The 15,063-nt window shown below is 42.5% G+C and overlaps 1 protein-coding gene across 1 annotated transcript in view; it reads right to left on the bottom strand.

Moving 5' to 3' along the window:
• The window catches only part of ZDHHC13 (zDHHC palmitoyltransferase 13), a 268,872-nt gene that overhangs the window by 247,367 nt on the left and 6,442 nt on the right, over positions 1-15,063 (bottom strand). The window lies entirely within an intron of this gene.

Raw genomic sequence — 15,063 nt, 5'->3', positions numbered from 1 at the left:
GAAACCCAACACACGCGCAGTGATTCTTGACCCTCTGCGCAGGGCTACATACCTACCCCCCTGTCCCGAGGAATCTTGGAGGTCTGGGAATAATTTCCATAGGTTCGAAACGTCGACGCATACTATGAGTCTGCACAATGCTTCAGTTAAAAATTAACTTATACATGATGAAGAAGCATATGTGAACAATTGTATTCAATTCAATTGGATAACTGTAGCCTTGTTTATTCGTTATTTCCTTTTTTCTAAAAAGTAATACCGATTGAAAATTTTGCTTGGGTGTGTTTTATTTACTTATGGATATGTGTTACATGTAATGTATTTATACTGTGAACACCCTAAAGCAATTGAAACTTCCCCGACAAAACCATTGTATTTATATAATACGTATACCCAGGTTCTGAGGGACACCGGGTCACCCCATTATTTTTTGCAAAAACACCCGCTGCTGCAAGCCTGAGGGAATCTGGTAAGTATGGTTAATCGGAGGTATGTCCAAATCACACCTCTTCCTGTGCCCCCTGACACAAGTATGAATGACGTTGGGTCATCAAAACAGCCCAGTCAGAGGGGTCCAAGGAAAAGTAGTATGAAGCACCCATGAATTGGCTTGGGAGTGCAGAGGTGAGCCCCTCAGATGTCAAAAGAGTGAACTGTGTGCGTTGTCGAACAAAGCAAACACAAGGGGATGATGGGCGGAGCGCTGAAACTGTTCAGACACTGACCCCCAGTCACAGATCTGGGTTGAATCCATCATCATACTTTAGCTCACTTTGCCAACTCAGTTCAGATCCAGATATACCCAAATCAGTCTTGACCCTGTGCCTCATGGGAACAGTCCAGCCCGAACTGCCAAGCCAGGTCTTCCCAGAAGCTGGGTCTGAACTGAGGTGGCAAAGTGAGCTAAAGAATGATGATGGATTCAACCCAGATCTGTGACTGGGGGTGAGTGTATGAAAAGTTATAATTGAAAAGAAAGCAACCAAAAGTATTTTGTTACAAAACGGGTCTTCTTAAAATATTGCTATCCCCGTTTTTGTATATTTAGTTTATGCAATTATTGTGGTTCTAAAAAGAAATACACCATAAGTCTGTTTTTAAACAGGCTGTCTGAAGGAAACAGTCTTTTTTCGTCTTTCATGTTTAACAATAGCACAAACTAAGTCCTTTTATTGTTTCCATGGCCCTCATTTCCGTATATACTCTCGCTTCCGCATCACGTGATTTCGGATGTCCGAAACACTAGGTGCCGAGACGTTGGATTGCGAGCGTGTTAAAATTGGTTTAAGGTAAGGATAGGTTTAATAAGGACACTTGGAGGTCAAGATTCTGTTTAAAATAATAAGAGCAAGTCCTCAGCGTTTGTCTCCCCTTCTTTCTACAGAGGTGGAGCTCGGTAATAATCCTACGAACTCCCGTTTAAAACAATATTATATATCATCAAGATGAGGCGTTGAATTGCGCGAGATTAGAGACTCCAAAAGGTAGGAAGTGTCATGAAATGCTTACGGAGTAGCTAAAAGTAGGTATATATATGCGTTGACAATTCTTATATCGGGTCGTCCTTGTCTTTAGTTATTCGCCATGGAAAACGTTTGAGAGGGATTTGGCTAAAATATCATGAAATGACCCGAGGGCAGATCAACAAAACGACTGCTATCAGTAAGTTGAATATATTTAATTAAGGTATTTTGGTATGCTTTAGTTTTATTCCATTCTAATGTGGTACTTATTCGATTCTAGTGCTCTTAGATAGAGGGAATGAATATTTTGTACCCTCTCATTTACTTCAAGAAAACATTTATCGAAAAGTAGACAATATATGCCTTTTGGCTTAGAACTACACGTTTGTTCGAAAGGTTTATGATAGAATTTGAGAGGAATTATTTTTATAGTGTTGGTTGGATTTATTTCACCTCTATGATAAGGTAGAACATGTACATAATGGTGGTGGAATTACACACTTTGGGTGCATTTTTAATTTATTTGAGTTTTATATATATATATATATATATATATATATATATATATATATATATATATATTTATTTTTTTTGGTTACGGCCCGCCACTCCAGTGCTTGTTATATAATGTAAATTTACTGTTGTATGACCTTTTCCGATGTGTATATAAAGACATATGCGAAAATAAGAACTAATGTATAAATAGATAAAAAGGAATATTTAATTTGTTCCTATAGGCTGAACTTTACGAAAATATACGTTCATGTGCCCTAGTCCTGATGAGGCCTAAAGATTTTCTTGGCTGAAACGCGTCGACAACGATTTTTGAAGACACTCATTTGATTGTTTGTTATTTTGAGTAGTTTACAAAGAGTACTTTAAAGAATGTGGAGATTATAATTACAAGATCTCAAAGTGTCTCTTTAGGAGTGATCTTCGATAGAAAGGAATGCTCTAGTAAAATAATTCTATAGGCATCCTACTTGAATGATAGGGCTGTTGTGACATGTATATGTTTAATTTCTTTGTATGTGTATGCTAGTATTGTAAATATTGTAAATGTTTGTGTATATATATCTAAAAGATTGATCTTTATATATTTGCGTTGAAGTATAAAATAAATATACGTATACATACTCAACCTAAATGTTTAAAATATCTTTTGATGGGTTGGAATTGCCTTTGATGATCATGTGAAATAATAACAACAAAGTTGGTTTGAGAAAATATTAACTCAAGGGAGGAGAGAATTTATTTATCTCGTCACCAGAATATATGTTACACTATTGGTCCCGAGGCATTATTTTTCTTTTCTATTATTTTTCTTTTCTACTGTTTATATACCCAAATGTCAGAGGGTTACTAATTTGGGTTCCCCCCCCTTTTTGATGAGGTGTATGAACAGTTTCAGCGCTGCGTCCATCATCTTCTTGTGTTTGCTTTGTTCGCCCTAAGTCGGCAGCGTATGCCCAGACATTGGTCCCTTGCTCACTTTGCCACTGGATTCAAGCTAGCCTGGCTGATGAAAGGTGTTACCCAGAAACCGGTCTCAGGATGCTAGTTTCCGGTTCAGGATAGACCTGGCTTGGCAGTTCGGGCGGGACCGTTCCCAAGAGGCGCAGGGTCAAGACTGATTTGCATATAGCTGGGTCTGAACGGAGGTGGCAAAGTGAGATAAAAATTGATGATGGATTCAACCCAGATATTTGACTGGGGGTGAGTGTCTGAAAAGTTTCAGCGCTCCGTCCATCATCTCCTTGTGTTTGCTTTGTGGTGCGTTGTCGGCTGAGATACTGCACCTAATTTGGTAGCCTTTGTGGGGAGAGTGTGTGAGTGGACTATGGGATGATTAGGTCCTATAGAGAGAATGAATGTGGTTGAATAAAGATGGGCTTTTGCTAAATCAAAAAATCAAGTGGGGAATGGATCACTGGAGTAACCAGGGTTTTTTAAAGTTTTGTATGCTATACTGATAAAAACCCCTCATTCACGTACAGAGGTGGCAGTGGCGGTATATCTTGGTTCTCCGCCTTTCTCTTTAAAAAAGTGACAGCATCATCATCGGGTTAGTTTTATGCTTCCTCCACCGGGAGGTGTACCACTGGTTAGTGCAGTAGTCATCAGTGATGGTTGGGTTATGTACAGTGAGAAAAAAAGGGAATAGTTAAAATGCTCGTACAGCCTGATAAAGTTTTTTAATAAATCTGGATTCGAGATAGTTTAAAAATAGTTCAGTGCGTAGGGGGATTTATTATGAATCTCCCGCACCTAATATGTCCATAAAAAGGTCGACATGTTTCAGCCCTTGCGATTGCCCCGAGTGGTCAAATGGGCTTTCTTCAGGACCTAGAGTGAAAAGATGTAGGAAAGGGGTATAGTGAGACCTATTGTGTCTCTGTGAACTTAGACTATGTGTTGTCAGGGTCTTCGTGAATCTAGGCATATTCACCTGATTCTGCTTTGGTCAGATAGTACCTATTGTCCTCGTTACTGGACGTCACCGGTTTTCAGTGAGTAAGTCACCTGTCTATCAGGTTGGTGCAGCACGACTTGTGCTGACTCTACCTCTGCCGGCCTGGTTGTTTTGCTAAATCACTTATATCAGGTACCAGAAAGCAAGATTAGAGGCTAAATTGCTAAGACAGCATTAATAATGTAAATAGTATCAGAGCAGAGCACCGAGAGAAGGGCTGGGGGGGGGGGGGGCGAGGGGGAGGGGGAGAAGCAGGTCTGAGAGGACCACATGGTGTAGGAGTCCCTACTGCTTGGCTTCTCTATTAAGAACCCTTATAGACAAACTCAGCACCTTTTTCCACCACAAAATCAAGAGCATCTACGACCACTTCGATGAAGACAACCAACACACTGAACCCTCACCAACCACCCCGACACCATGAAGCCAACGATCAACAACTGGACAGCTCTCACCACCGAAGACATACTGAAGACGATGAACTCCATCCACTCTGGGTCGCCCACGGACCCCTGCCCCCACCACATTTTCAACAGAGATGCCAACACCATCGCACCCATGCTCCGCCACACCACCATCCGCTCCCTGGCAACCGCATCGTTCCCCGACGACTGGAAACACGCTGAGATCACCCCCTCCTCAAGAAACCCTCGGCGGACCCCACCGACCTCAAAAACTACAGACCCATCTCCCTGCTCCCCTTCCCAGCGAAAGTCATCAAGAAAGTTATCAACAGCCAACTCGCCACATTCAACGAAGAGCACAACATCCCCGACTCCTCCCAATCCGGCTTCAGAAAAAAACACAGCACGGAAACCGCCCTCCTCGCCGCAACAGACGACATTCGCACCCTACTGGACAAAGAAGAAACAGCAGCCCTCATCCTCCTCGACCTCTCAGCGGCGTTCAACACAGTATCTCAACGAACCCTAATACGCAGACTCCACGACGCAGGGATTCAAGACAAGGCCCTCGACTAGATCTGCTCCTTCCTCTCCGGCAGAACGCAGCAGGTCAGACTCCCCCCTTTGCTTTTGGACCCTACACCAACCACCTGCGGAGTCCCCCAGGGGTCATCCCTCAGCCCTACGCTCTTCAACGTCTACATGGCTCCGCTCACCCCCATCGTCAGAACCTACGGACTCAACATTGTGTCATAAGCAGACGACACCCAACTCATCCTCTCCCTATCCAACAAACCCAACACCGCCAGGCTCAATTTTCAGGAAGGCATGGAAGCAGTCGCAAAATGGGATGAAAAACATCTGCCTTCAACTAAACACCAACAAAACAAAAGTACTCATCACGGGCCCACACCCAGACGCCTGGAATAACACATGGTGGCCCCCCGCCCTCAGAAGTCCGCCCACCCCCACAGACCGCGCATACAACCTGGGAATCATCCTGTACTCCGAACTCAAAATGGACCGCCAGATCAACGCAGTCTCGTCCTCCTGCTTCCACAACCTCCGCCTCCTACGCAAGACCTTCAAATGGATCCCCCTCGCACACAGAAAGACCGTCACTCACACCCTGGTCACCAGCAAACTCGACTACGGCAACGCACTCTACGCCGGAATAAACAAAAACCTCACACACAAGCTACAGAACATCCAGAATGCCGCCGCAAGACTGGTCCTCAACCTGCCAAGACACTGCCACATCTCCCAACACCTGTGCACACTCCACTGGTTCCCCATCGAAGCTAGAGTCACCTTCAAGATGCTCACCAACGCTCACAAGGCCCTCCATGACACCGGACCAGCATACCTGAACAGCTGACTCAAATTCCACGCACCCCAAAGGACCCTAAGATCAGCCCATCTCTCCTACGCCGTGGTCCCCTGCACCAGAAAGACCAGATCAGGCGCCGCTCCTTCTCCTTCTCCTTCCTCGCGGCCAGAGCCTGGAACACCCTCCCGCTCCACCTCAGACAGACATCTCTCCACATCTTCACAAGAAACCTCAAAACCTGGCTTTTTGACAGACCCCCTCCTTAATGGACTGGAACCTGCGAAACCCCCATTCCCCCAGCGCCTTGAGACCCTCACGGGTGTGTAGTAGCGCTTAACAAACGTGTGATTGATTGATATAGGAAAGCCCACATGCCCCAGAAAAAGTTATTATACGTAACCATCTATTTGCAGCTGTTTAATTTCATATTTACCCCCCGTGGATACTCTTGAAATCTCGCACTGGGCCCGAAAAAGTGCAAGGAATTTATATTCAAATATACTGTTCACCTGTTAGGCATTAGATAACTGCGTCACCCAGAAGGCCATAAAGCTCTGGGACAAAGACTCCTCCTTCATTATTCCACCTCCTCATTAATTGATGAGCCAGTTTCCTTGGTTTATAAGTAAGACTCCATGTTTTCCGTATTTACTAATTTTTACAGATCAATACAGACAGATAACCATTTATTTCCTGGTCTGTATTTATTTATAAATGTAGATAAAAATGGAAATTGGGTCCCTTTTTGAGTGATTCTAAATACTCTCTACCATGACTGCTAGGCCAATAGATGTGTGGTAAGGGGGTTAAAAAAGAAATGAAGTTTAGTAAAGAGGCTTAAACAGCAGTAGATATGCACATGGTTGATAATTATATTTGCATAGTTTCATGTAAGGGCATTAATTTCTGTTCTGCGAGTCTTCATATCACTGAAACCCGGCAGGCATTCAAGCATGAGTGCTTTTTTTATCGGTTAAATACATGCAGAAATATACCAGTTTAAGCTTAATTTTTTCACGAAACCTGAAATAAATATGGATAAATACAGACGGAAATGTCAAAAAAGAAATACTATACAACCGGGAGCCCTATTTATAAGAAAGCTTTGCAATCATAGTTCTCCATACCACAGAGAGGCAGGGACACAAGTCTACAAGAGAAGCTGCTAGAAACTGATGGCTACAATGGTAAAACTGGCAGCTAAGTACCAAAAATGCTGGACTTGATTTGTTTCTAGCCAGCCTAGGAGATTCACAGCTCCTCCGATCCCAATACGTGATATATAAACAAAGGGGTGGGCCCTATTTCACACAGCCAGGTGGGCCAATATATAGAACTAAGAAGAGAGAAAGTCCTATCTGACTGTTCAATGTGCTGTCACCAATTTGGCAGACTATGACCAAAATCATTAGTGAATTGATAAAATCATTTAATCATTATTTTTGTTCAACAAAAATTTCTTTTGGTTGCCATTTTTTTACAAGAGGGAGAAGAACAACACTTCACATTTTACAAAAAATATAACAATTAGAACACAGACAAGTGGAAAACAAAGAACATTGAATACAATTCAAAAGTGATTTTACAGAGAAAAATATTTACATACAAATGAATAAAAACCTGCTCCCAGTCAAGTACTCAAGTTTGGCACGGTAACCCTATGAAAAGAAATCAGGGTACCAACCAACGGGGGTAATTTTAGTTTAAGCATGAGAAAAACAAAAAACTTAATACAATGTTCCACAATATTATTAATTATTAGCGAGCTAACTGCTACCCTCTGGGTGAAAGTGATGCCAACGCGTTTCGAAACCCTTTCGATTAAAAGGGCTTCTCTTCAGGGCTGGGGACTGGATTCTATGGTTTCGTTCAGGCTCATCAATTTAATACAAAACAAAAAAATGATTCAGATGTAGAAATATTCTGGTTGCGACTTGAATGTGGCAGGAGTTGTTGTTGTACAGAAAGCCACGGTTGTATGCTTCAGAATTCAATGTTGGTGCTGCCTTAAAATCTGTTGCATTTGAGTTATTCGTTTAGCCAACTAATCTGTTCTGCCAGGTGAGAGGAGGATTATTTAAAATGACTGGGGTGAATATTCATGAGGCGCGAAAAGCGCATTCACCAGGGAGGTTTCCCTCTCTTCTGGCTGTTTAGTTTGTTCCACGTTAAGTATGAAGAAAAATGTTTGAAGGTCACGGTGAAAAAAATCAACTCGGGTGCCTTTCTGTTCCGGCTAGGGAACTCAAAATATCCAACCGCTCACTTGAAGTCAGACGCGAGGGCTGTGCTCAGGATTAATTACAACAAGGCAATACAGCAGGCAGTAAAGATCACAGATCTCTCAAAGAGCTAGAATGTTCCCTTGCCTCACAGAATGTGCCTGCACTGAGACACATGCTGCTTAACAAGACAACTTTACTGCGCATAAGGGTGAAAATGGTCGACTACGTACATGAAAATGATTCATCTCTGCTACTACAAGTTCTTGGAATAGATGAGTCACTGAATACATTCCTTTCACTTTGCTTGCATCATATTTTTAACTGTAGCAAGTCTTGGTAGTCCTGATCGGACTAGGTTTTTTAAACGTTGTGTCAATATTGTGCCTGGTGTGCAATGCTATTTATTTTAAAACATGTGTTAATTAAGTACCTTGCAGCGTAAAAGGTTAAGGTACATAGAGGAACTTTTTTATTTGACACTAATTAACACAGCAGCAATAGCCATTGTGTCCTTATGTTTGAGATGGTTTTTCTACAGAAAATATATTTTTTGATTTGCCTATCACTTTTGTGCCTGTGGACAGATATGCTAGAAGCTAGGTAATCTACTTAGTCAGCTATGATTCGACAACCCAAGTTTCAAACAATCCATCCACAGGGAAAAAATTGGTACAAAAAGTGTTTCATTTCCAACTCTAGGTCGCATAGGAAATGTCACCGAAAGACTGAGCGAAAACCACAAGTTGGCATGAACTTTACCACGAAAGCGTGCTTTTTAGGTCTCGCCTGACCCAGCGCATGCGCTGGTCTGGCAAAACTTATTGAGAGGGCTCCAAAAAGTGCTACCAGGCCAGCCTAGAGCTACAGTGCATGTACGCGGGCGCGCGCACCACGCTTTACCGCGATTACTTGGATATTTGATCGCGATCACTTTCCCGGCTGCAGGGCCGCTTGGCATAGCCAATAGGTCTCGCTTTTGGGACCTTATAAGTATTTAGTTATGCAACTGTTGCATGGCTAAATACTTATAAGGTCCCAAAGGCGAGATCTATTGGCTATGCCAATGCTTGTTTGATTTATTGCAAATCAGTTTTGTAGCTTGAGATAGGACTATCTGAGAAAGCTGCTGCGTAGGTTTAAAAGGGTTAACACTTTTATAGCTTGTCAGCCAATTTGCTTTTAATTGTGGCACCTTTTCACAAATAAGCATGAAATTTGGCAGAAACTTCGCACCTAGAGGGAAAAAAAAGTATCCATGTGCTGTGATGAATCTGCACAACATTTGTCAGGAGTTAGGAAGGATTAGTTTTCTATTGTTACATTTCATTTTGTGCCAATCCATAAAGAGGGTACATAGCTAAAAGGCAGGGTTTAATAAAAATGTTCATTTGCTTATAACTTTGGCGCTGCTTGATCAATATGTGGCGAGTATGGAAAGTAGCTTGCACGTGATGGAAGATTCAACAGCGGTTAAGGAGAGGGGTTTTCTGATTTACTAATAACGTTTAACCAACACGAAAATATATGTTGGGGGGTGGGGGAGGATTTGTACATGTAACCTCTTTTTAGTATTTTTAAGTTTGTGCCAATCCACCAAGGCAGGGGGTGAGCTATAAGGGAGAGGGGGTATGGGGCAACAAAAGTGTTAATTTTCTAATTACATTGGCACTGTGAGATAAATCACTAGCTGCACAAAATTTGGCAGATGCATGCAAGATTTGTTTTTTGATTAGTGTGTCAATTTTTATGCCAATCCATCTGGGGAGAGGGGGCAAAGGAAAATGGGGTGGGGCAATACAATTTTCAATTGCTTACAACTTTAGCACCGTTTGATGAATCTGCATCAAATGTGACACACAGTTAGCAAATTATACCCAGTGCAGATATTTCAGGTTTGTGTAGATCCAATTAGGGGAGAAGTTATTAGGGAGTGGGTGGTTTGCAATATTTTTGATTTACTAATAACCCTGGCACGCCTTATGGGGAATAGCACAAACTTTGGCAGAGACTTAGCATGTTCAGCCTACTCTTGGTTTCTCAATTTCATGACAACCTATCAGAAGGAGCGATTTTAATTGGGATAAAAATGTTCACAGGCTAAAAGATTTGGCAGGTTTTTAAGAATCTAAATAAAAATTGGCAGTCATTTTGAGGGTTTAGTTTATCATTGGTTATGTTATGTCGTTGGGCAAAGATAAATAAAGGGGGTCAATTGGAGCTTCAGTCATTAATAACTCTGAACCTTTTAATTAATCAGCAATAAATGTGGCGACTGGCAAAAAGAAGCAAGGTGAGTCCAGAAACTACCCTACTTGCAACCAGCTAAAGGAAGTTGGGCACAGGTTGTGCACAGCGGATAAGTACATGGCAGGGTGTGCCAGTGGGGGGGGAGGGGTGAGGATTTGAGCGGCCACAGCGTGTTGGGTGCAGGTCTGGCCCTGCAGCCTACCCGGCAGTGCATAGCCAAAGGCTGTGCCCTATGTGGTTTACGTGACTACAGCTAGTTGGAAGCAGAGCCTTATAGATTTAAAAAAATGAAATTCACCGGGAAAAAAACACACTGTTAAACACTTATATATATTTACGGCCTAAAGGTGTAAAGCCACTGCAATCCGCCAATTATGTTTAAGAGTGCACACAACATGACCCATAGTCGTCCGCCATGTTGTTCCCCATTTAGGTCTTTTGTTCACAATGGTCGACCGTGACGAATGTTGTGCGTTGTGTGCATGCTTAAAAAAACCTGTCAACTTTCTATGGTTTTACATATTTGTGCCTCAAACATAGCTCACTCAGTATTTAACTGTTTTTTCAGGGAATATGCATTTTTTACATTTATAATTTCGTTATATTTAACTCACAATAAACAAATTTGAAAGCCTGTGCACACACGATGGGAGGTGCAACTACTAATAAACAAGGTGGGAAAAAGTATTTAAAGAAAACTTGTTTTAAGGGTCTCCCTATGCAAAGGAACACGAATCTTTTCATTTTTAAATTAGAACAGTCTGCCAATAGCTTCTGATACCTCTAAAGAACTACTTTCTCTCTTTTAAATGAAAAGCTAAAAACATCGATACATTTACCAAAATATTACTATTTTAAATCTATGGCTGAACTAATAAACAGGAAGGATAGATGGGTGCTGTACTTAGGTGGTGATCTCTAGTTTTAACTACTTTTAGCCCTTAATATTATATTATACAATAAAGGATTAAAACTCTATACTTCGCCTACCCGTCACCTAATACGCACACTTATTCTACTCTTATCTCCCCATCCGACCACTGCAATCGTTACTGAAGTGACAAAGAAGACGAAAGTGCAGCCGGTGGCAAAACTTTGGCCACAAGGAGAACGGTGGTAGCTGAAACAGGGAGACTGCGCCTGGGGCCAAGGTGAGACCTGCAACATGGTGGGGAGGCGTAAGGTAGCCCCATGCAAGCTCGCAGTCCGGACCGCACTTAACGAATCTTCCTGTCCTGAACAGCCACAAAGTAATGCTTAATGAATGTGTGGATAAAAGATCAAGTCACTATCCTACAGATATCAGAAAGATAATTCCCCCCGAAAATCGATTGCAGTCCCAATATAATGTGTCGTATGTGGTTACGGTATAGCCTCAGAGATCACAGGCTTGGCATGGTTGAAAACAACGTACTACCCTGATTTTGAAATGTATTCACATTTGTGTGGTTTGCCAATGGTGCTGGATGTTGTTGGAACATTTTTATGCTAAAATTCAATAAACTGTGGTCCTTGTGACATCTATTTTGCATAACAAATGCTCTGCTACAGGATTTGTGAAGAAATACTTTCAGTCTCACTCGCATGAAAGGGTGAGAAACCAGAGCCAAGATTGAACAGGGAAAGAGGGTGTCTTTTGTGAGGCTAACCTGAATTCTGTTCCTTTCACTGTACTACTCCGCACAGCCCCTACACCATCACATACACTGCAAACCAGTATAAAACCACACTTCAACCGCACATTGCCAATGGAAACCTCATCTGCATCCCACACACCACCTCCATTAATCGATCAACGCCCACTTTGCTTTCAAGCACCCAAATCACATAGAAGGCCTTTTACCACTAATAACATGGCCTCCATCTTTATCACAGAGGCCAGGTTCAGAGACAGCCACCGACATTCATGATATCTTGACGCCAAAGGACTCCAGCATCTTTCACATATACTGTCCTCACTAAACAGGAGGAGGCAGGTGTCAATTGTTCCTCGTGGCCATACACATTCCGAATATAACCAGCATTCAACATATCCAAGAACCGGTCTTGCTACTTTCCGCTATCAACAACTCAGGCAATTTATCTGCCATTTATCAACCCATCGGTTAATCTGAAGCTCTCAGACATCACAACAGCAGCCTCAATCACCTACTAGAACACCAGCCCCCAGGTAATGTCTTAAACAGGATCTTCTGGCTACTGTCAACCCGACTCCACTCACAATGTTGCAGGACTCTGCTTGTCGCGCTTCAGGCACAGAACATGAGTGATATCTTGGACCTCATCTGCACCACCATGGAGAATCTCACTTCAGCCAAGTGACATTAGTGCAAATATTGAAACCCTGCTCAGAAACGTAAGCCATACCCTTCAAATGATACCAGATGCCCATACTAATGTACAATTTCACTCAGTTATGGTCAACATGGTACAGTAAGAAATTCTGACAGCAAACGCACTATTAGACAACTAGAATAAAGTGCAATACAAGACTACCTTACGAAGCCTCAGCTTCGCTGGCAAGCAGCTCATTAGGTCAATGACAGCTGAAGATCATCATTCGGTTGACATCTACAACAGTAGTGGTGTTCTTTTTAAGGCAACCCAGCGCTCTGTTAACCTCCCACCATATCATGATACTCAACTACTCATAGGTGAAATGCGCAACATAACCCATTGACAAACCATATTAGTCTAATTTCATATCATATCCAAGCAGATTACCTTCAGTACCCCCTGTGCTGGTGACCCGACTACGCTCCTTAAATCTCTGAAGGCCACATCATACTAAGGTCAGGTCATGCTTCATCAACAGTCAAAGCAATCTCTGGTAGGAGCCGTTAGCCCTACTGTACATGGTCAATTAGGCTCCTTCCTCGGATGATCTCAAGAATTTATACCAAGTACAAAATGATGCATTTTAAGAATCCTAAAAGTCCTTGATACATTGCAAACAACTCTCTAAACCATCACCTACAATTCCTGGAAAAATAGCTGAGAAGGACCTAATCATTAAGCTTTGTGTGAAAATCAAGAGCAACAACCTCCTGCAAGACTATCAGTCTAGTTTCATCATTCAGTGTATTACAGAAACAGCCACCATCCAAGTGGTTTGCACTGCCATCCAATGGTGACTCGTGTCTACTTGTCCTGCTCCATCTCTCTGCATCTTTAAGTACGGAAACGCTCGGACACCATTTTAAATAATTTGTCATTGTGCAGCTGCTCGCGCTTTACCTGAACCTATCTCATCTAGACGGGTTCTACCAGGTCCAAATGAATGGCCATTAGCTGTGGTGCACCATCCCAGGCGCCAGCTTTGCTTTACTGACATTCGACCGGTTAGTTAAGGCTCTGGGTGTCAGATTATTTGTCAAAGGCATCGGTATTCACCTGTATCCAGATGACACTATTCAACATGCAGGTGCCCTCTAACTACAATACTGACTATCCGAAGAAAAAAAATACTGTTATTGTTAAAGAATGGATATCCAAGGCCAACTTCGAAAACAAAATGTATAGACATCAACAGTGGTTGCAAACAAATAAGTCAAAATGGCTCTCATGAAAGAATATGGATGGCTTCAGTTCACACCGTTCACTTCAAAAACCTGGCTTCCACAGACATTACCCTAAGACTTAGGACACATTGTCAAAGCAAAGTCAACAGTTACCTGCTCCGCTAAGTGTAGAACGTTCTATACAAATTGGCCTCCAGAACAGCCACCTAGAAGCTGGTACTGTTCTATCTTGATGGAGGTAGTGTGCTGCTGGTCACAATCCTGGTCACCCACTGGATACTACTTAAGAGCATCCGATACAAGCTGAAGCTACGTTCAAAGGTCTTTGGAAGTATGACATTAACACAGTTGCTCAGACAACGATACGGACTGTTATGGCCCTTTTCCGTACTCTTCAGCTGTTGAAGTCGAACCCAGCTCAGACTCCGCGGGTACAATCCCTCCACTGCTCACAGAAATCACTTCAAACAATACCTCACTGCAGTATCACTACTTCTGGACTCACCAAGAGATACCCCTCTCCACTCAATCACACTGCTGTACAGACTCACATCCTACTGCTCCTCTCCAAGCATCAATGTGTCCGATAACTTCATCCGTCACTCTTCTAGTGCAGAATCATTGCCCACGACTACTCTGTCAATCATACCGTCATCCTACTGTATCATGAACCCCTCCCGTACTATTATCTTCTCTATGTATGCCCTCATTCTCTACTAATAACCCCTCGCGTTCCAACCCTTAAAGGCACACAGTGCTCACTTGGTACAACTTACCCGTTATTAAAACCCCTTGTTAGTACAGAACTCAACACACATAAAAGGTGAAAGTACCTTGGGAATCAAACATGTTTGTGTACAGTATTAATATCAACTAGCTGTTATCTATAGTACTCCATACAGTACTTCAGGCCATTTCTGAACAGTGTAAATAACAGATGTTCTTATGACCTAAATTATGGTATTAACCCCTTCTGTGCCACGCCCTTTCCCCCTCCTGTGCCGGGCGTTTTATTAGTGGGTGGGGCTCATGACGAGATAGTCTCGTCATGGGCACAGCGCGACCATGCTCCATGACGAGACTATCTCGTCATGGGCACTGAAGAGGTTAAATTCTCTGACCTCGGAAGTACACCTTACTGGGATTCTGGATCTTCATACCACTTTATTTTTGAGAAGTGATAGTTCAACTCCATAAGAATCGTGTCCTGGACTGGGTGCAGATATAGTCTGTCTACAACTAAAGCTTGTTACTCGTGGACTCTCCTCATAGAAGTGCCAGCAACAAGACTGCATTAAACAACAGTTCTTTGAGATCTAATGAATGGCATGGGTGTAAAGGCCTTTTCTTGGGATTATGGGTAATTATCTGTTTGAGTAGGGTCATTCCTGGTGTATTTG

The sequence above is a fragment of the Triturus cristatus genome, chromosome 3_1 (genome assembly GCF_964204655.1).
Source record: "Triturus cristatus chromosome 3_1, aTriCri1.1, whole genome shotgun sequence".
Lineage (NCBI taxonomy): Eukaryota > Metazoa > Chordata > Amphibia > Caudata > Salamandridae > Triturus > Triturus cristatus.
The sequence above is the reverse complement of the archived record's forward strand: the minus strand, read 5'-3'. Positions and strand labels throughout refer to the sequence as shown.